We start from the raw sequence: 19,891 nt of genomic DNA, 5'->3' as shown, positions 1-19,891 counted from the left end.
AGCTCCGCCCCACTCTGGCCCAGGCAGTTCCAGCTCCCACAGAGGATGGGACCCCCTGGCCTGGTGACTCCCTCATTACACTGCCTGGCCTGTCAGTGCGGCTAACTTGGAGCTTTGGCCTCTCCCCATTGCCCCTGGGGACTGTCAGTCTCAGGGTCCTGATTTCCCATTGGCCCTTCCCCCTTCTATTGGGACTGGGAACTAGCCAACCAAAAACCCCACTAAGTTTTAGTAAGGGGCCTACAGTCCCTTACATGAGCCAGCCCCGTGAGGGTCACCACTGTGCAGAGAAAGCAGCACAAGCTGGTCCCATGGCGTAATGGGCAGCACTCAGGACTCTGAATCCTGCAATCTGAGTTCAAATCTCAGTGGGACCTTGTGTTGGCTTGTGGTAAAGCTCCCAGTGCTCAACTTCCTTGTCTCCAGCTGTCTAAGAGCCAATCTTTCCCCTCCTGCTGTGTGACTCGCCCACTGGAGCTAGGTCTTGGGTGGTGAATGGCCAAAATTGGTTGGGGCTCTAGAACTTGTGACCCTGATTCCTGTGGTTTGACCAGGTGGTTGGGATTCTTGCTGCTTCACATGAGGCCCACAAGTTTGGCCATTTTGCTTGCAGCCACGTTACCTCTTGTCCACCTGGCACTTGAAGGAAGGAGGGCCAGGGCCAGGCTTCATAGTCAGGGCTAGGCAGGAGGGAGGCAGAGTCCCAGGCTGGAGCCCAGCACCTCTCCTCCTCTGGGCACCTAGAGCAGAGGCAGCTGGTGCTGACAGCTCCAAGGGAAGGCTTAAAAGCTACAGAGCAACCGAGGGCAGGGCCAGAGGAGGAGAGGACCATGCCTATGTGTGGCCAGCAGACGGCCACAAAGACACTCGGTCAGCCTGCTCCCTGGCATGGCAAACCCCTACTGAAGACGTGCTTAATCCACTTGCTGATCAGGAGGAAAACCTGTCAAAATCTGTGTGCGAGGAGAACCCGCTTGGCTCGGAAGGAGCGAGGAAAAAGAGCAAGTGAACAAAATAACTTGTGACAGAGCAAGCGAAAAGAACGTGAAAGGCAGAGAAAGAAATAAAGGGAGAGAAAAAATATTAGAAAAAGAAGGAAAGAAAGGAAGAGCGTGAAAGGCAGAGGGGAAAAAAGAAAGCAAGAACATACAAGCTAGAGAAGGAAAGGAATGAAAAAGAACGAATGAACCACAAGCGCTAGCTGAAGCTGGAATGGGAGAGTCAGAGAAAGGACAGACTGACCCGTTAAGTAAGGTTGCACCCCAGATTCTCCATGTTGGGGGCACAGGCCTCCCATTTCAGTCCTGGCCCTGCTTGGGGGGACCATCCATAGGTGCCTATTGGTACCCCCATGCTCTGAGCAGGGACAAGCCCCCATACCCTCCCCTCGGGACATGGGCTCTCCCCAATCCTGACCCCCTTCCCGCACGCTCCTGGGAATGGGGGGAAGGTGGGGGGAAGCCGTGTGCTGAGCAGCACCGTGGGTGTCTCTCTCTGGGGCGAAGGAAGAGGATATTTTTTGTACCAGAAGGAAAGAGCAGGGGGCGGGGGCATTTGTGGAGCCGGGGCGCACACCAGAGAGAGGAACTGAACACAGCCCAGTGTGAGCCCAGTGCCAGTTGGAGCCGAGACGCCCATACCTGGAGGACCATCTCCAGAACCTACCTTGATGGTGCCGTCCATCACCGCTCCCACATGGAGCTTCCCACCTAGACCTGCCTGGACGAGGTGAGGTGGTGCATTGGCAAAGGGGGCTGTTTGAGCAGGGCTGTCTCTGTGTGTGTGTGTGTGTGTGTGTGTGTGTGTGTGTGTGTGTGTGTGTGTGTGTGTGTGTGTGTGTAATATTTTGGGACGTGAAGGCACAAACTGCTGGGGCTGGTTTCCTGTTGGTGTGAGCTTTATTTTTTTTCTCTCATCTTCTTGTTTTAGGGCTAGGGCTGGGTGGCTTCCTGCGCTGCCGTTGACAAGGGCAGCGGCACAAGGGGCTCAGGGTGCAGAATCGGGCAGGGGGAAGGGTGCACGGGAGGTCACAGGGATAAGAATCACATTTAGCCCTTGCACGGTAATGGTGGTGCACTCACGCACTGCCACATCTTTTAGTATCACGACTATTTATCTGTACAACAGCAGCACCTTCAGAGACCGGCGCAGAATCAAGTCCCCCGTTGGGCCAGGCGCTGCCCAGACACAGCGAGAGACAGGCCATGCCCCAGAGAGTTTACAGGCTCCACACCCAAAAAGTGGGAGGAGAAACAGAGGCCCAGTATCACACAGCAGCACTGAGAATAAAACCCAGGAGTCCTGGCTCCTCCTGCTCTAACCACTAGACCCCACTCTGCTCCCAGAGTTGGGGACAGAACCCAGGAGCCCTGGCTCCCCAAAAGGGCGGGAGTGGGGTCTAGTGGTTAGAGGAATGGAAGATGGGTGTCAGGACTCCTGGGTTCCAGTCCCAGCGCTGGGGTTAGAGTGGAGTCTCATATGTTAGCACAGGTGAGACTGGGAGCCAGGACTCCTGGGTTCTTCCCATCCCCCCCAAACCATCTTGCACAGCAGGAGGGAGCTGGGCAGGAAGTGGTGATGGGGTTAAAAACTACCAAGAAATGCAAACCCTTGAAGGAGCCTGTGCCAGACAATCCAGCACGAGGGGGGAGAGGATATGTGGCTGGGGGGAGGAAAAGCCTTGGGCTGCACTGGGGGAGCGCAGAGCAGGGGTGACACCCCAGAAACCTGCAGCAAAGGGATGGACAGGTGGGGTGGGTGGATAGAAGAGGCAGCGAGACTAAAATCTGAAAGGGGAGTGTGGAGTCTAGTGGTAAGAGCGGGGGGGGGGCGGGTTTGGTGGTCAGAATTCCTGGTTCTATCTCCAGCCCTGGGAGGGGAGTGGGGTCCAGTGGTTAGAGTGTGTCAGGGGGAGAGCCAGGACTCCTGGGTTCTCTCCCTGGCTCTGACTCTCTTGTGCAATCCCTCGGCAGTTACCCAACTCACCAGCGTGTGGGAGCGAGGGGCTGGGGCCGGTTGTGACACAGCCCAGAGTCCCGTACTGCCCCTTTGTTACCCAACCCGGGGCAGGGTGGGGGATGGCCTGGGAGACCCGCTAAGAAAGGCGCTTCTGGTGGGTTTGTGTGTGGGTCACGCTGCCCCCTGCTGGATAGACCCCTCTAGGTCAGAACCAGTCTCAGCCCGGGTCAGACCCTGGGAGCTCAGCCCCCTCTGTCGCCACGGCCATGTCTATTGGTCTCCTGGAAAGATCCATTCTCCTTGGTAACTGTCCAGTGGCAGTGAGTTCCACAGGCCTCGGCACACGCTGTGTGGGGCAGGAGGTCCTTGTGTTGGGAGCAGTGGGAGTGAACTGTGTGTGGTTGTGTCTCTGAGCACAGTTGTGAATATTCTGGTGTGTGTGTGATTGTGAGTGTGGCTGGGGGTGTGATCGTTTCTCTCTTTGCGGGTTGGGCTAGCATGCCTCTCTGGGTGTGTTGTGTGTGAGTGTTTTTGGGATTGTCTGAGTCCCTTTGTGCGTCAATGTGTGTGTGTGTGTCACTTGCTGCTGGATACAAAATCCTGCAAAGCCACCCCCCCCACCCCACACACACACACACAGAGCGGGGCTCAGCCCCACCAGCAGGGGGCAGCAGGGACACACACGTCTCTCCTGGGCCAGCTTGGACAATTTCCCATCACGACCCGGCACAGTGCTGGTGCCCCCACACGGGGGTGGGCAGTGACCGGGCGGGGGGGCAGATGTGCTGGATTCAGAAGGAAGCACTTTGGGAAAATCAGTCAAGGCCCTTAGCAGAGCTGGGACACAGACCCAGTGACCCCTGCACCACCCTGGGAGGGGAGTGGGGTCGAGTGGTCAGAGCAGGGAGGGGGCTGGGCACCAGGACCCCTGGGTTCTATCCCTGGCCCAGGGAGTGGAGGGGGTCTACAGCAGGGGGACTGGGAGCCAGGACTCCTGGGTTCCATAGGGGAGACTGTTTTTTTCTGTACTTCCCTCCCTAGAGATCCCAGCCCCGCCCCCTAGTGGAGAGTGAGTGGGAGCCGGGGAAGTTACTCCCCCACATGATTCAACCTCCCCTCCACCATGGACTGTGACATCATGGACCCCTCCCTCCCCAAGGCAGACAATAGAAGCCCCGCCCCCCCCAGAGAAGGGGGGGTTTAGTTGCACCCACAACAATCCCATTCATGGTTGCAAAGAAACCCCCACAGCCCCACAAACCACTGCTAGGACAGGATCTGCTGCTTTCTTTTCACCAGGAGCTGCTCCCCGCCAGGCACCACACCCCATTCACACCCCTTTGGTCACTATGCAGCTCAGTGGCAATCACTGCCCCGAAGTGACTCCGGTGCAGGCACCCACAGCACGAACTCCCCACACCGGATTCTGTCCACACGCAGAGAATTCTCTCCGCCGGGCTCCTTCGGTTCCTCTCGCTGCTCCCCATCCTGCCGCCAGACACTGCTCATCTGCATAGCCCCGCCCACGGACACGTGACACCTTCTGTCGTTCTGGTCTCCAGTGAATGAGTCGCCTGCGGGGAGTGAGCACGTCACCGGACGTCACAGCCCCAGCGCACGTCACAGCCTCCGGGCGGGGATTGTCTGTGAGCCCCGCGCTGGGGGCGGGGCTTCAGGGAGAGACCCAGCCCCATAGACAGACTGGGGCAGGGAGACATTGCGGGAAGGGATGAGGGGAGGGGGCGGGAGAGACCCAAACCTGCAGGGGCAGGGAGACATTGAGGGAAGGGATGAGGGGATGGGGGGAGAAGGGAGAGACCCAGCCCCATAGCCAGACTGGGGCAGGGAGCTAGGGGGGGAAGGGCTGAGGGGAGGGGGGGAGAAGGGGGAAGGGAGAGACCCAGCCCCATAGACCTGCCGGGACAGGGGATCTTGGGGTCAGGAGGGGAGAAGGGGGATTGGCAGAGACCCAGCCCGGTGCAGGGGAAATGGGGTGGGGTGGAGGGAGACATGTCGGGTGGGGGTGGGGGTGTGAAATGTTGGTCCAGGAAACCTGAGTCCCTCCCAGGACATCGGGTGCAGGTGGGAGCACCGGGGCAGGGCGCGAGCCCCCGCCCCACAGCGCCCCCGCGGGATATTGGGGGCTGGGGAGGGGATGGAGGGGGGAGAGACCCAGCCCCATAGACCCCTAGAGGCAGCGGGATATGGGGGTAGGAGAGGGATGGCAGAGGAGATACCCATCTCCATAGACCCCAGAGGCAGGAAATGAGGGGAGAAGGGGGAGAGAGGGATCCAGCCCTATAGACCTGTAGGGGCAGGGAGATATTGGGGGCAGGAGGGGAGAAGGGGGGTTGGCAGAGACCCAGCCCGGGGTGAAGGGGAAATGGGGTGGTTTGGAGGGACCTGGGGAGGAGAAGAGACACAGGGCAGGACACATGTTGGGACAGGAAACTGACTCACTCCAATACATGCGGAGCAGGGCAGGGCGGAGGCAGATCATGCTGGTCCCAGGGTAATTTCGGGGTTCTGATTCCCCACTCAGCCGGGGGGCTCCCCTCTGGGCTGAGGAGCCCTGGAGTGGGGCGGGTGCAGGGGCTGTGTGTGTGTGTGTGTCAGGCTGGGGGAGCTGCCTGGGCAGAGGGGCTGGAACCAGGGGCGGCTCCAGGCACCAGCACACCCAGTGCCTGGTTGGGGGGCAAGCTGCAGGGGGCTCTGCTGGTCACCACTAGGGCAGCAGGCATCCCAGCCCCTCCCCCACTCTACCCCCCTCGCCCCACTCCCCTCCCAGAGCGGGGGAGAACCCAGGAGTCCTGGCTCCCAGCCCTGCCCCTCCCCCACTCGCCTCACTCCCCTCCCAGAGCTGGGGGAGAACCCAGGAGTCCTGGCTCCCAGCCCTGCCCCTCCCCCGTATTTCCATATGGCTCAATCCAACAGCCCCCCCCACCCCCTAGTTGGGAGAGAGGAGGCCAAGGGAGAAGCAGGCGGGGAGGGGGCGCTGGGGGCGCGGTGTGGCGCTGCGGGGGGGGCGGGGTCTTGGGGGAAGGGGCGATGCAGGGGCAGAGATTAGAGGGAACAGGTGGTGCAGGGGTGGGGTCTTGGGGCAATGTGAGGACAGGGCCCCAGGGGAAGGGGCGGGGCAGGGCGGGGTCCCAGGGGAAGGGGTGGGGCAGGGCGGGGTCCCAGGGGGAAGGTGCGGGGCTGGGGCGGGGTCTCAGCAGGGAAGGGGCGGGGCAGGGTCCCAGGGGAAGGGGCGGGGCAGGGGCGAGGTCTCAGGGGAAGGGGCGGTGCAGGGGCAGGGTCTCAGGGGAAGGGGCGGTGCAGGGCGGGGTCTCAGGGGAGGGGAGGGGAGGGGCGGGGTCTCAGGGGAAGGGTGGTGCAGGGGCAGGGTCTCAGGGGAAGGGGCGGTGCAGGGCGGGGTCTCAGGGGAGGGGTGGTGCAGGGGCAGGGACTGAGGGAGAAACGGAAGCTCAAGGGTGGGAACTCGGGGAAGGGGCCATGTGGGGTGGGACCTGGGGAAAGGGTGCAGGGAGGGGTGTATTGGGGGCAATGCGAGGGTGGTGCCTTGCGGGAAGGGACGGGCGGGGCAGGACTTCAGGGAAAGGGGCGGGATTAGGGGAACAGGCGATGTGAGGGCAGGACCGGCGGGGGCAGGGCTTTGGGAAAGGGGTCCGGGGCAGGGCTTTGGGGCGGGCACAGCGAGGGGCGGGGCTTTGGGGGCGGGCACAGCGGTGGGTCCAGGGGAAGGGCTTTGGGGGCGGGCACAGCGGGGGTGCAGGGGCGGGGCTTTGGGGGCGGGCACAGCGAGGGGCGGGGCTTTGGGGGCGGGCACAGCGGGGCTGGGGAAGGACTCATTCGGCCGGGGCGGGTCTGTCCGGGGGTGTCGCTGTCCCTGCAGCGGGTGTTTAGAGCCGGGCTCACCCGGGGCAGGGGGCGGGGCGGGGGCGGGGGGAGTCGGGGGGTGACCGGCGGCCGGTGCCTGGGGCCGTCGGTCCCACCCGGCCCCGCTCACACCCAGCCGGGGGGGCCCCGGGAACATCCCGCGGGGCGGACACGTGGATCCAGTCCCCGCACAGAGCCAGACCCGGCCCCGCCCCGCCGGGGGGGGGGGGAGGCGTTTCGACGGCGGGAACTTCGCCCCCCCTGCGCGCTCCCGCCCCCGCCCCCGCTGCTTTGTGCCGGGGGGGGGAAGGGGCGAAGCGGCGAAGCACGTTCCTGCGCGGGGCAGCGTCACACCCTGCACGGGGGGGCGGGGCTCTCTGGGGGCGGGGCGGGGATGAGGAGTTGCGCTGGGGGGAGGTGTCAGGTTGACCCAGGGACCCGCCCTCACCTGGGCTGGGGAGGACGGAGGCGCCCCGGGGCAGGCTGGGAGTTGTAGTTCCTGGCTCGTCTCAGAGCGGAATTGACGGACAGTTGCTCAGACAACGCCCCCTCCCGGTGCACTCTGGGAAGCGTAGTTCTCCCTTTCACACACGCGGCCTCTACTGGAGGAGGGGCCGTAACTCGTCACTTCGCCGCGCCCCTCCCTGATTGGCGGAGAGAGCGCGGGACAGAGACTCGGCGCGTGGGGGGAGGCCCCGGTTCCCCCCCCCCATGCTTTGCTGCCCCCCCCCCCTCCGGGCGCGCGCTGCGGCCGTTGGGATTCGAATCCCGCGTGGGATCCGGGCTGGGGGGGGCGGGCACAGGGCAGAGGCAGCGCAGAGTGAAAGGGCTTCACCCCCCCCCCCCAGCTGGGCCTGGGGGGCAGCAGCGAGAGGGCTCAGCCCCGCCTCCTCCTCCCCTCTGTAGGGCCCCAACAGCCCCTTCAAGCCCCCAACCTGCCCCCAAGTCCCTCCGTCCTCTGTTGTGACCCTCACGCCAGCCCCACCCCATCTGTGGGGATCCTCGGCCCCAGCGTCCCTCCCCACCCTGTCCGATCTGCCCGGCCTTTCCCTTCACCCCTGCCCTCCTCCTCCTCCTCCTCCTCCCCGTCCTCAGTGCCCCGACCCCAAACTCCTCCTCTAGCCCCACCCCGACATCCTCCTCAGCACCCTGCCCCCTTCCTCCTCCTCCTCCCCATCCCTGTCCTCAGCGCCCTGCCCCCTAACTGCCTCCAGCCCATTTCCCCATGGCTGGGCCCCACTTTCCCATCCCCCCACTGCCCCAGTCCATCCCCAGGGTGTGAGGTTCCTCATCTCCAATCTCTGCTACCCCCCAACCTGCCAGGTTCCCCTTTTCAGCCACAGTGGGGTCCTCCAACCCGCCCCCACCCATCCACTCTGGGCTCTAAATCCCACATTCCCACAATGCCCCTTGGTAACCCCACCCTCCTCTGTCCCTAATCCCCCTAGTCCCTTCCCTGGGGTCCCCCTGGACACCCCAACCCACAGTCCGGCCCCACATACATCCCAGTCCCACATTCACACGCTGAGCTAGTCCTTCAGGGGCCCCCACAGCCCCCCAAACTCCTCCATCCATGAGCCCCGTGGGCCTGTGGCCGGGAAGTGGGGGAAGCTCCCACTGTGGCTGGGCTGGGTGGGGGTGTTAATCTTTTCCTGGCTTGTGTGTTCTGAGCTCACAAAGGCTTTTTGCTCCCTCGGGGTGGGGGGTGGTTTTGGCCGAAGGTGACGTGGTTTGGTAGCCCTGTGGATGCTGCGTGGTGTCTGGAATGGGGCGTGTGTGTTCCCATCATGCCCCTTCCCCTCTGCCTGCAGAGCTGAGGACAGACAGGTCTGAGGAGTGTGTCTGCCTCACGTGTCTCCCCGCCCCCCACCCACATGGGTCCTGCCTGCTCAGCACAGCCCATAGCCCCACTGCGCTGCCCTCCAGGCTCCAGGGCTGGAGCAGCCTCCATGCTGCGCTCCCGGCCATGGCCATGGCCCGTGTGCAAACCTGGGAGGGAGGAGGATGCTGCCTGCTTGGGGAAGAGGCAGGGCCAGGGCGAGGATTTGGGGTGGGATCCAATGGGGCAGTGAGGGGGTGGGGTTGGGGGCTGGGCCTGGGGGGGGATTTGGGTTGGTATCAAATGGGGCTGTGAGGGGGTGGGGCTGGGGGCAGGGCCAGGGTGAGGATTTGGGGAGGTATCCAATGGGGGAAGGAGGGGGCGGGGGCGGGGGGTGAGTGTCCCTCCAGGATCTGCCGGTGTGCCAGAGCCGAGGGCACAATTATTTGTTTGTCCAGTGTCCCGACCCAACATCAGTCGGGACGTGGGACAATCTAGCAAATATCGGGACAGTCCCGATACAATCAGGACGTCTGGTCACCCTACATCAGGCTCCAAGTTGAGAATCATTTCCCCTTCCCGCCTGTGGAGGGGAGACTTTAAATGCGCTCTCTGTGCGACTGCACGTGGCTAAGCAAAGAGAACAAACCCCCAATCCCACCTGTGCTTTGGGGGCCAGGTTTGTGGTGGGAATTCTGTAGTTAGATAACTTCACACCTGGGCATTGGGATTCTTTACCAGTTTCTCTGGCATTGGAGCAGTTTTAGGCTCAGAGCTGTGATGGCCGAGTGGTTAAGGCGTTGGAGTTGAAATCCAATAGGGTTCCCCTGCGCAGGTTCAAATCCTGCTCACAGCGAGGTCTGTGTTTTAGCCAGTCCTCACCCGGGCAATACTTCTGTCCAACCCCTGAGACACTCTCACCCTCTCCCCACCCCAAGGAAATCCTGTTCTGCTCCTTTCATAGAGATCCCTGGGACACCCTCTCACCCTGTGTCCCTGAGGGGTCAGGCAAACTCTCAGCACCTGAAGCCTCTGCCACTCACCTGGTGCCCCATAGATTAGCCCTGGTTCTGGCTCTCTCTAGCTTGTGAAAGGAGCTGAGTCAGCGACTCCATGGGAGCTACGGGGCTGCAGAACCAGCAGAGAAAAAATAGGTGCTCAGCGCCCACTGGCAGCCAGCTCCCGCCCCCCACTACAGGCCTGGCTGACAAGCTCCTCCTCTTCCTTCAGCCCTCCCACCTGCCAGTGATCAGCTGTTCAGTGGGGTGCAGGAGGCGCTGGGCGGGGAGGGGGAGGAGAAGGGACAGTAAGAGGTGGGGGAGGGAGAGGAATGGGGCAGGAAGGTGCAGGCCAGGAAGAGATGGGACAGGGGTGGGGGCTTGGGGGAAGGGGTGGAGTGAGTGCAGGGCCTGGTACAGAAAGGGGGGGGGATTTGTCCTGGGCCCTGCACCCCTCTAGGTCCGGCCCTGCAGGGAAGCACCAACTCTCACAGTGACAATACAACTGACCAGCATTGCGGGGGAGGCTGAGGGAGATCCGCACTCACCAGGTCTCTTCTCTCCCCCACGGTGAGCCAGACACTGCTCTCCCCTGGCTCTCACTCTAGCAGCTGGACGCCAAGGAGCCATTTCCCCACAGGAAGTGCATTGAGTGCCCCTGTGGTGCTGGGGGGCTGGCGCTGCTGCTGCCTGTGGGGCTGGCAGGGGGGCTGATGTCTGCACAGACTCTCAGCTGCCAGGCCGGAGGGGGCACTTGGGACCTTACCAGACCGGCTCAGTGAAGACGGGGGGTTGACAGAGCAATACAGATGCTCTCCAGAGCATGGAGCAGCAGCCGCCCATGCAGCCAGGCAATGAGCATTTCCCACAGCCTGGAGCCGAGGGGGAGGCGGCAGCTGCTGTTCCAGCTCCTCGGGGACAGGCCCTGTCAGCCAACAGCCACTTCTTACTCCCCACAGCTAAGGGCGCCGGGTTCCTCCGGTGGGGGTGTGGAGCAGCCGTTCGTTTTCCTGTCCTTTTTGTGTGCAACTGCTGACAAAAACATCGCAGATAGAGAAGCAACAGGCCAAACAGCTGTCGCTCAGCTGGCTTGCATCCGAAGAAGTGGGTATTCACCCACGAAAGCTCATGCTGCAAAACATCTGTTAGTCTATAAGGTGCCACAGGATTCTTTGCTTCTACAGAACCAGACTAACACGGCTACCCCTCTGATAGCTGGGAGAGCGTTAGACTGAAGATCTAAAGGTCCCTGGTTCAACCCCAGGCTAAGGCAGGTCCTTTCATCCCCTTTGTGCAGGAGGTGGTTTGTTTTCTGGGAGCACAGCCAGAGGTGGCAGGCTTGTATAACCTTTTGGTGGTGCCTCCCCCCCCCCCCCCGCTCCCGCCCTGTAAGCCAATATAAAATGAAGCTACAGCACGTTGGCACCACAAGATTACAAGGGTCAATTAAAAGTGGAAAGTCAGAAGCAGCACTTGCCTGCTTCAATAGACGGTATTATATTTTGCTGCACAGACTGAGAGGCCAGGAAACAGAGGGGCAGTCAGTGCTCAGGGAGGAGAGAGGTCAGTGATTCACACCCAACAGGGGACACTGTCTTTTTGAGGTGAGTGCAGCTGGCTTGGGACGGTGCTGACGATGGATAGAAAAGAGTCTGGAGTCAATGACAGACGAGACCACAGAAGGGGAAGGGGAATGGCAGCCCCACAGAAGGTCCTGGGTGCTCAGATGCCCCAGTTATTGCACCCTGGCCTGTCGTAGAGAGAGAAAAGATCCAGCGGGACCCAGCCCCCCTACAGTGATCCCATGGACAAGAACCTGGCTGGGAGTGGGGTGAAGGTTCCCTCTGGGCAAAGGGGAGCTGAAATCCCTCAGTGTCCTGGAGTTTAAGCAATAGAAGCTTCAAACCCTGCACGGGTGTGGGCTGAGGTGCATCAGCAGAAGGTTGGGCTGGACGGGGCGGCAGGTTTGTACAATTTTTGGTGGTGCCCAGAATGGGACTGTCCTGCCCCCACACCTGCCTAAGGCTCTGGGAGGGAGTTTGGGTGTGGGAGGGAGAGGGGCTGGGCTCTGGGAGAGTTTGGGTGCAGGGTCTGGGCTCAGTAGGGGATTGTGCTGCAGGAGGGTGTGCAGGGGGCAAGCTCTTGGAGGGAGTTTGGGTGCAGGTGTGGGGTCTGGGTTGGGGGTGCAGGAGAGGGTGAGGGGTGCAGCATTTACCTCGGGCATCTCCCAAAAGCAACCTGCACCCTCCTCTGGCAGCAGCCCCTAAGCGGGAGGGCCAGGGGTGTCTCTGTGCATGGCTGCCCGCAGACTTCACCCCCGCAGCTCCCATTGCCACAGCTGGCAGAGTTGGCACTCAGGGCGGGGCAGCGTACGGAGACCTCCCCCACACCAGGGAGGTGCCAGCCGTTTCCGGGAGTGACGTGCCACATGGAGTGAGGGCGGGCAGGAAACTGCCTTAGTCCCCTTGTGCTGCTGGCGGTGGTGGCGGGGGTCCCCGGGCCCTTTTAAATTGCCCAAGGGTGGCAGGCAGCACTGAGGGGGACACTCCCAAGGGCCTAACGTTGCTTTGCACAATGATAAATCTTGGAACAGGACAGAAATGAAATGGCAGCAGAACCTAAGGAATTAAAAGCCTCCGGATTCTTGTGTGTGCACTGACTCCAAACGGAAACTGTAATTTGACTTGCTTTGTGTCTGTGGCTGGTAAAATATCAAGCAAAGCCATTCCAGTGATTGTGACCCTGGGATTGAGGAGGCTTTGGTCTTATTAAAATGTAACTAGCATGTTACACTTGTGTTTTTAAAGGTGGCTTCCCCAAGCAATCCCAAGTTGTTCTTCCCACAGCTGGCTGATGGGGGGCAGCAGGGGATCTCCCCAATCTGGGGGAATCTCTCTGGGCCCCACTGTTAATTCTCCATCCTTTCTCCCCCTAACCATACCCACCCCTCCCCCCATTATCAATGTTTTGGAGCAACCCCTCCCTCCCTCCCTTTATGGGATACAGACTCTGTGACAGAGACTGACTGGGGCTCCTCTCTGCACGGCCCCAATGGGGAAGGAAAGAGACTGGAGGGAGGGGGAGAAGACGAGCAGAAGGAGTCAAATGGGGCTAACCCAAAACAGAGGAGATTTTCTTTCTGTCAAAATGTCCTGGAGTCTCATGGCTGAAAAGCCGCATCATGAGTTAGGTTTGATGCATCAGCCTTTCAATTACCAGGCAAAGGTGTGAATCACAGAGACTGATAACTGCCTGCTTCCCAGCTTTGCCAAAGAAGCACCTGCACTGGTGCCACTGGTGAGCGCAGAGGGGGCTACTGCTGGGGTTATGAATTCAAGCCTTATTTGGAGCACTGGTTTTTATTACCTGTGTAGTTTCCCCAACTTGCTTTGCTTAATTTGCATGGAAAGTGCCCTACTAGGAAAAAAAACAGGAGTACTTGTGGCACCTTAAAGACTAACAAATTTATTTTAGCATGAGCTTTCGTGAGCTAAAGCTCACTTCTTTGGATGCATAGAATGGAACACACAGACAGGAGATATTTATACATACAGAGAACATGAAAAGGTGGAAGTATGCATACCAACAGGCAGAGTCTAATCAATTGAGATGAGCTATCGTTAGCAGGAGGAAAAAAAACTTTTTGAAGTGATAATTAAGATGGCCCATAGAAGGTGTGAGGAGAACTTAACATAGGGAAATAGATTCAATTGGTGTAATGACCCAACCATTCCCAGTCTTTGTTTAGACCACAGTTAATAGTATCTAGTTTGCATATTAATTCAAGTTCAGCAGTCTCTCTTTGGAGTCTGTTTTTGAAGTTTTTTTGTTGCAAAATTGCCACCTTCAAGTCTGTCACTGAGTGGTTAGAGAGGTTGAAGTGTTCTCCCACTGGTTTTTGAATGTTATGATTCCTGATGTCAGATTTGTGTCCATTTATTCTTTTGCGTAGAGACTGTCCGGTTTGGCCAATGTACATGGCAGAGGGGCATTGCTGGCACATGATGGCATATATCACGTTGGTAGATGTGCAGGTGTACGAGCCCCTGATGGTGTGTCTGATGTGATTAGGTCCTGTGATGGTGTCACTTGAATGGATATGTGGACAGAGCTGGCATCGGGCTTTATTGCAAGGATAGGTTCCTGGGTTAGTGTTTATGTTGTATGGTGTGCGGTTGCTGGTGAGTATTTGCTTCAGGTTGGAAAAGGAAAAGTAAGAAAAGGAAAAGGAGAGTAAGTTCTAAAAGGTGGCAGTAGGTGCATAGCTTGGAAACATCCCCCCTGTGCTGCCATTAGTTCCAGTAGATTGTTCACTGGCAGCCTGAATTGATTTCTTTGCTGCTGTGAAAGCTGCCATGAAAAGTCTCTGGTCACCAGAGCTCCCTGCTTCTTCCAGCACATTTCTGGCTCCTTCCCTGCCCCAGTCATGGCTGTAGGAGGGTCCTATATACACTGAGCCTCAAACTTTTCCAAGCCTTTTTAGCGCAGTTGGCAGCGTGTCAGTTGCATAATCTAAAGGTCCTGAGTTCAAGCCTCAGAGAAGGCAGTGGGTTTAGCTCCCTGCTTCAGATTTTCTACAGGAAATCAGAGAAAAGAAACTATAGGAGAGTGGTTTCTAGACACCCTCCCACCCATCTCACACACACACACACACACAGACTTTTCTAAGGCATTAACTTTTCCTTCTCTGTGCAGTTTGTATTCTCCATAGAGCAAAATAAAACAAAAACATGCAAGTCCAAGCCTAATACAGTATGAAACTCAATACAGATCAAATCTCACCCTCAGAGATCTTCCAATAAGCTTCTTTCGCAGACTAGACTTATTTCTTGTCTGGGCCCAATCTTTTCACCTAGTACAGTCCTTGTTCCAGCTCAGGTGGTAGCTAGGGGATGTCTCATGACTGCAGCCACCTTTCTTCTGTTCCACCCCTTTATATAGCTTTGGTACAAGGCAGGAATCTTTTGTCTCTCTCCTGGGGAAAAGCCCCAGGTTTAAGATGGATTCCTGTACCAGGTGACATGGTCACATGTCCTGTGAGACCCCCAAGCCTTCATTCTTCCTGGCCTGACTCACAGATGGTGCAGGACAGAGCCATCTCCAGTCAATTGTCCTGGTTAATGGGAGCCATCAAGAGTCCAAACCACTGTTAATGGCCCACACTTTGCATCATTACAACAGGACCTCAGAGTTATAGTTCATATTTCTAGTTTCAGATACAAGAATGATCGAGTCATACAAATAGGATGAACACACACAATAGATAATAAGCTTTGTAATGATACTGTACAAGAGATCTTTTGCATGAAGCATGTTCCAGTTACATTATATTCACAGGTTTCAGAGTAGCAGCTGTGTTAGTCTGTATCCGCAAAAAGAACAGGAGTACTTGTGGCACCTTAGAGAATAACAAATTTATTTTAGCATAAGCTTTCATGGGCTACAGCTCACTTCTTCGGATGCATCTAAAGTGAGCTGTAGCCCATGAAAGCTTATGCTGAAATAAATTTGTTAGTCTCTAAGGTGCCATAAGTACTCCTATTATATTCACACTCATTAGCATAGTTTCATAAAATCATCAACATCACAGCAGGGAAAGGGTTTTACTGTGGCACCTGGGAGCAGTTGAGTTTCATGTTCAGGCTGTGGTATGAGTTCCTCCAGGTTTCTCGTAAGCACACAGGGACCTTAGCAGGTGCTCTTGATACAGGAATGGCCCTGACAAGATAAAGTGATGGGGATTGCATTGTCCTTTTTTAGTTTTTATTTCCAATGACATTTCTGTTTGTGATTTCGTTTTGCTTTGTATAACTGTGTTTTCTCCTGGATTTGATATTTAACTAAAAAAAGAATAAGGCCTCAGGGCGCTGGATGGAGGAGCAGGCTGGGGCTAGGACTGCTAAGAGAGCGAGAGTAGCAGGTTTTCTGTATTGTTTCCTGCCCACATTTTCATGACTAGTTTCTCTTCTGCATGAAATTTGTTTTTGTTTATATGTGAGCCTGACTAGCTCAGTTGGTAGAGCATCAGACTTTTAATCTGAGGGTCCAGGGTTCAAGTCCCTGGTCAGGTGAAGAAGGAACCCTTCCTCAAAATGGAAGAAAGTGTCTCTCCAGGATGTTATTTGGCATCACCTTTTTTTCCCCAGGACTTGGCTTTTCACTAGGAAGGGCCATGTACTGCCTGGGACTGAAGGGGCAACTTCCTCACATGCCCACTGGCCTCTCAGTCAGGATTAAGAAAGGCCTCTGGGAGCTGCAGCAAACTGCTGCATGACAACTTGGTGAGCAAATGCAGGGCTGCCTGCACAGGGTCATCCTCACCAGAGGTCTAGGGGTTCCCTATTGGTCCCATGGTGTAAGGGCCAGCACTCGGAACTTTGAATCCTGCAATCTGAGTTGAAGTCTCAGTGGGATCTGAGGACAATTCCTGTGCCACAAACCCTGCTGGGTCTTCCAAGGCTCTGTCTTGCTTTCTCAAAGGCCATGAAAGCCTGTCTTTTGCCCGCTAGCTGTTGTGACTTGAGCACAAGAGGGGATGTTTGATCCAGAAGCCTGGCCGTGACTGGAGTCCTGTAGGTAGGGATGCAAGCTCCATTTCCTGTGAGTCCTGAAGCTGGACTGCAGCCTGGCCTAGGAGGCAGCCCTATTGGTTGACCTACTGGCCCAAAGTCACTCGGGCGGTGTTGTCTTTCCCCAGGAATGTTGAAGGGCCTAAGGGAGGGACGCTCAATACCCCCGCCATCAGTCAGGGCGGAAGAGAAGGGCTGCAAGAGTGGGCAGGTTGATGAGCTGGGCCTTCTAGCATTCGGTTGGGGATGACGTGGGGAACACGAACTGGGAGAAATGGTTGCTGGCCTGTGAGGAATGACTCAGCCAGTGATGTAGGTGGACCTTGTCATTAGCCTACAAAGTTGTGATGCTCAAGACCCATCTGTGGGGAATATCTTCAGCCAGGTATTTCCCCCTGCTCCACGAGTGCTGCTGAGACCGAACACGATGACCTTCCACTTCTTGTGGGGCCATAGGACGTCCCTACCTAGTCAGAAGTGCGGCTTTTCTGTTGTATTAGAAGAGGGGTTGGGCCTGGTGGGCTTTGAAGACTTTTACGGCTCTACTTTTTTGTTTTTCAATTTTCAGTGGGTGGCTGAGCTGGAGGGCAGGTCAGGCCCGAGGGGAATGGTGGGGCAACCACGAAGAACACAACCGACTCTTCCAATATGGCTGTATTTTTTTTTTACCCCACTGGGTGCAGCACCAGTTATGGGATGGCCGATGGTGGCAGAAGGGGGGAGGAGATTAGGAAACCTCCCCTCCCCCAGTGTTCTTCTATTCCCACCTTACATCCTACAGGATTTTCAGTGGGTGGCTAGGTGGAAGGTGCTTGTAGGATGGCTTCATCCGCAACAGTGGCCACCCTCACAGCAGTGGCAGCCACAACAGCAAGGCCCCCCCTTCGGCTCAGTCTGAACAGAGATCAATGTACCACTGGGTGAGACAGGTCAATTTTAAGGAGCTTCCTCTGAAGGTGAGCAACTGTGCCCAGAACTTACTGACAGGAGTTTTAAAGTATTTGCAAATGTGCACGGCTGGCATGTGCAAAGCAAAGGCTTCCCAGGGCACTGTGTCAGGCTCTGGCACCGCTAGAGACAATGGACCATCTTCAGCCACCAGGTGACCCAGGATCTAAGGCAGGAATGGGGTGAGGAAGCAAGTCAAGCTGAGCAAGGCAGGAAAAATTCATCTTGCCTTCATGGGCGCTCGCAATGATGCCCTTTTTGTGTGCCAGGACTGACAAAAACATCCCAGACAGAGAAGCAGCAGGCCAAAAAAGCAGCAGGGGTATTCTGTCTGCTACCCAAGATCCATAAACCTGGAAATCCTGGATGCCCCATCATTTCAGGCAATGGCACCCTGACAGCAGGATTGTCTGGCTGTGTAGACTCCCTTCTCAGGCCCTACGCTACCAGCACTCCTAGCTATCTTCGAGACACCACTGACTTCCTGAGGAAACTACAGTCCTTTGGTGATCTTCCAGAAAACACCATCCTGGCCACTATAGAGGTAGAAGCCCTCTACACCAACGTTCCACACAAAGATGGACTACAAGCTGTCAGGAATAGTATCCCCGATAATGTCACAGCAAACCTGGTGGCTGAACTTTGTGACTTTGTCCTCACCCATAACTATTTCAGATTTGGGGACAATGTATACCTTCAAGTCAGGGGCACTGCTATGGGTACCCGCATGGCCCCACAGTATGCCAACATTTTTGTGGCTGACTTAGAACAACGCTTCCTCAGCTCTCATCCTCTAATGCCCCTACTCTACTTGCGCTACACTGATGACATCTTCATCATCTGGACCCATGGAAACGAAGCCCCCTGAGGAATTCCACCATGATTTCAACAATTTCCATCCCACCATCAACCTCAGCCTGGACCAGTCCACACAAGAGATCCACTTCCTGGACACTACAGTGCTAATAAGCGATGGTCACATAAACACCACCCTATACCGGAAACATACTGACCGCTATACTTACCTACATGCCTCCAGCTTTCACCCAGACCACATCACACAGTCCATTGTCTACAGCCAAGCTCTAAGATACAACCACATATATGCTCCAAACCCTCAGAGAGACAAACACCTACAAGATCTCTATCAAGCGTTCTTACAACTGCAGTACCCACCAGCTGAAGTGAAGAAACAGATTGACAGAGCCAGAGAGTACCCAGAAGTCACCTACTACAGGACAGGCCCAACAAAGAAAGGAACAGAACCCCACTAGCCATCACCTTCAGCCCCCAACTGAAACCTCTCCAGCGCATCATCAAGGATCTACAACCTATCCTGAAGGACGATCCCTCTCTCTCACAGATCTTAGGAGACAGGCCAGTCCTTGCTTACAGACAGCCCCCCAACCTGAAGCAAATACTTACCAGCAATGACACAACAAAAACACTAACCCAGGAACCTATCCTTGCAACAAAGCCTGTTGCCAACTCTGTCCACATATCTATTCAGGGGACACCATCATAGGACCTAATCACATCAGCCACACTATCAGAGGCTCATTCACCTGCATATCTACCAATGTGATATATGCCATCATGTACCAGCAATGCCCCTCTGCCCTGTACATTGGCCAAACCTGACAGTCTCCACGTAAAATAATAAATGGACACAAATCACATGTCAAGAATTATAACATTCAAAAACCAGTCGGAGAACACTTCTATCTCCTGGTCACGCATTTACAGACCTAAAAGTCGCAATATTACAACAAAAAACCTTCAACAACAGACTCCAATGAGAGACTGCTGAATTGGAATTAATTTGCAAACTGGACACCATTAAATTAGGCTTGAATAAAGACTGGGAGTGGATGGGTCATTACACAAAGTCAAACTATTTCCCCATGTTTATTTGTCCCCCTACTGTTACTCACACCTTCCTGTCAACTGTTGGAAATGGGCCATCCTGATTATCACTACAAAAGGTTTTTTTCTCCTGCTGCTAATAGCTCACCTTAACTGCTCATTCTTGTTAGAGTGTGTATGGCAACACCCATTTTTTTCATGTTCTCTGTGTATATATATATCTTACTGCTTTATTTCCACTGCATGCATCCGATTAAATGGGTTTTAGCCCAGCAAAGCTTATGCTCAAATAAATTTGTTAGTCTCTAAGGTGCCACAAGTACTCCTTGTTCTTTTTGCAGATAAATTAATGGAGATTAAGTCCATGAATGGCTATTAGCCAGGATGGGTAAGGAATGGTATCCCTAGCCTCTGTTTGTCAGAGGGTGGAGATGGATGATAGGAGAGAAATAACTTGATCATTACCTGTTCAGTCCCTCTGGGGCACCTGGCATTGGCCACTGTTGGCAAATAGGATGTGGGGTTGGATGGACCTTTGGTCTGACCCAGTATGGCCATTCTTATGTTCTTATGAAGGGAGGGGCAGAACCCTGTGACAGAGTTTCTGTAGTGTAGTGGTTATCATGTTTGCCTAACACGCAAAAGATCCCTGGTTGGAAACCAGACAGAAACACAATGGCTTAATTTTCCCAGCTCCTACTGGCCTATCTCTGCTGTTGTAAGAGCAGGAGTGATTTCTATGCGCAGAAGGTCTGTTATACTTCCCCATCTCCCACTTTTGTCTCCTCTCCCTCTCTGAATGCCTGTGAAGTGGCTTTTCCCCTCCCGCTCCCACCTGGAATGCTCCTGGGATG

At 56.2% G+C, this 19,891-nt stretch overlaps 3 non-coding genes across 3 annotated transcripts; all 3 read left to right on the top strand.

The window, feature by feature from the left end:
* The first annotated feature begins 305 nt into the window (after positions 1–305).
* TRNAQ-CUG lies at positions 306–377 on the top strand. Its single transcript has one exon. It is a non-coding gene; the product is annotated as a tRNA-Gln (tRNA).
* A 9,053-nt stretch (positions 378–9,430) lies between these two features.
* TRNAS-UGA lies at positions 9,431–9,512 on the top strand. The gene has a single exon. It is a non-coding gene; the product is annotated as a tRNA-Ser (tRNA).
* A 6,140-nt stretch (positions 9,513–15,652) lies between these two features.
* Positions 15,653–15,725, top strand: TRNAK-UUU. Its single transcript has one exon. It is a non-coding gene; the product is annotated as a tRNA-Lys (tRNA).
* Positions 15,726–19,891: the final 4,166 nt, after the last annotated feature.

The sequence above is a fragment of the Mauremys reevesii genome, linkage group 23 (genome assembly GCF_016161935.1).
Source record: "Mauremys reevesii isolate NIE-2019 linkage group 23, ASM1616193v1, whole genome shotgun sequence".
NCBI lineage: Eukaryota > Metazoa > Chordata > Testudines > Geoemydidae > Mauremys > Mauremys reevesii.
The sequence above is the reverse complement of the archived record's forward strand: the minus strand, read 5'-3'. Positions and strand labels throughout refer to the sequence as shown.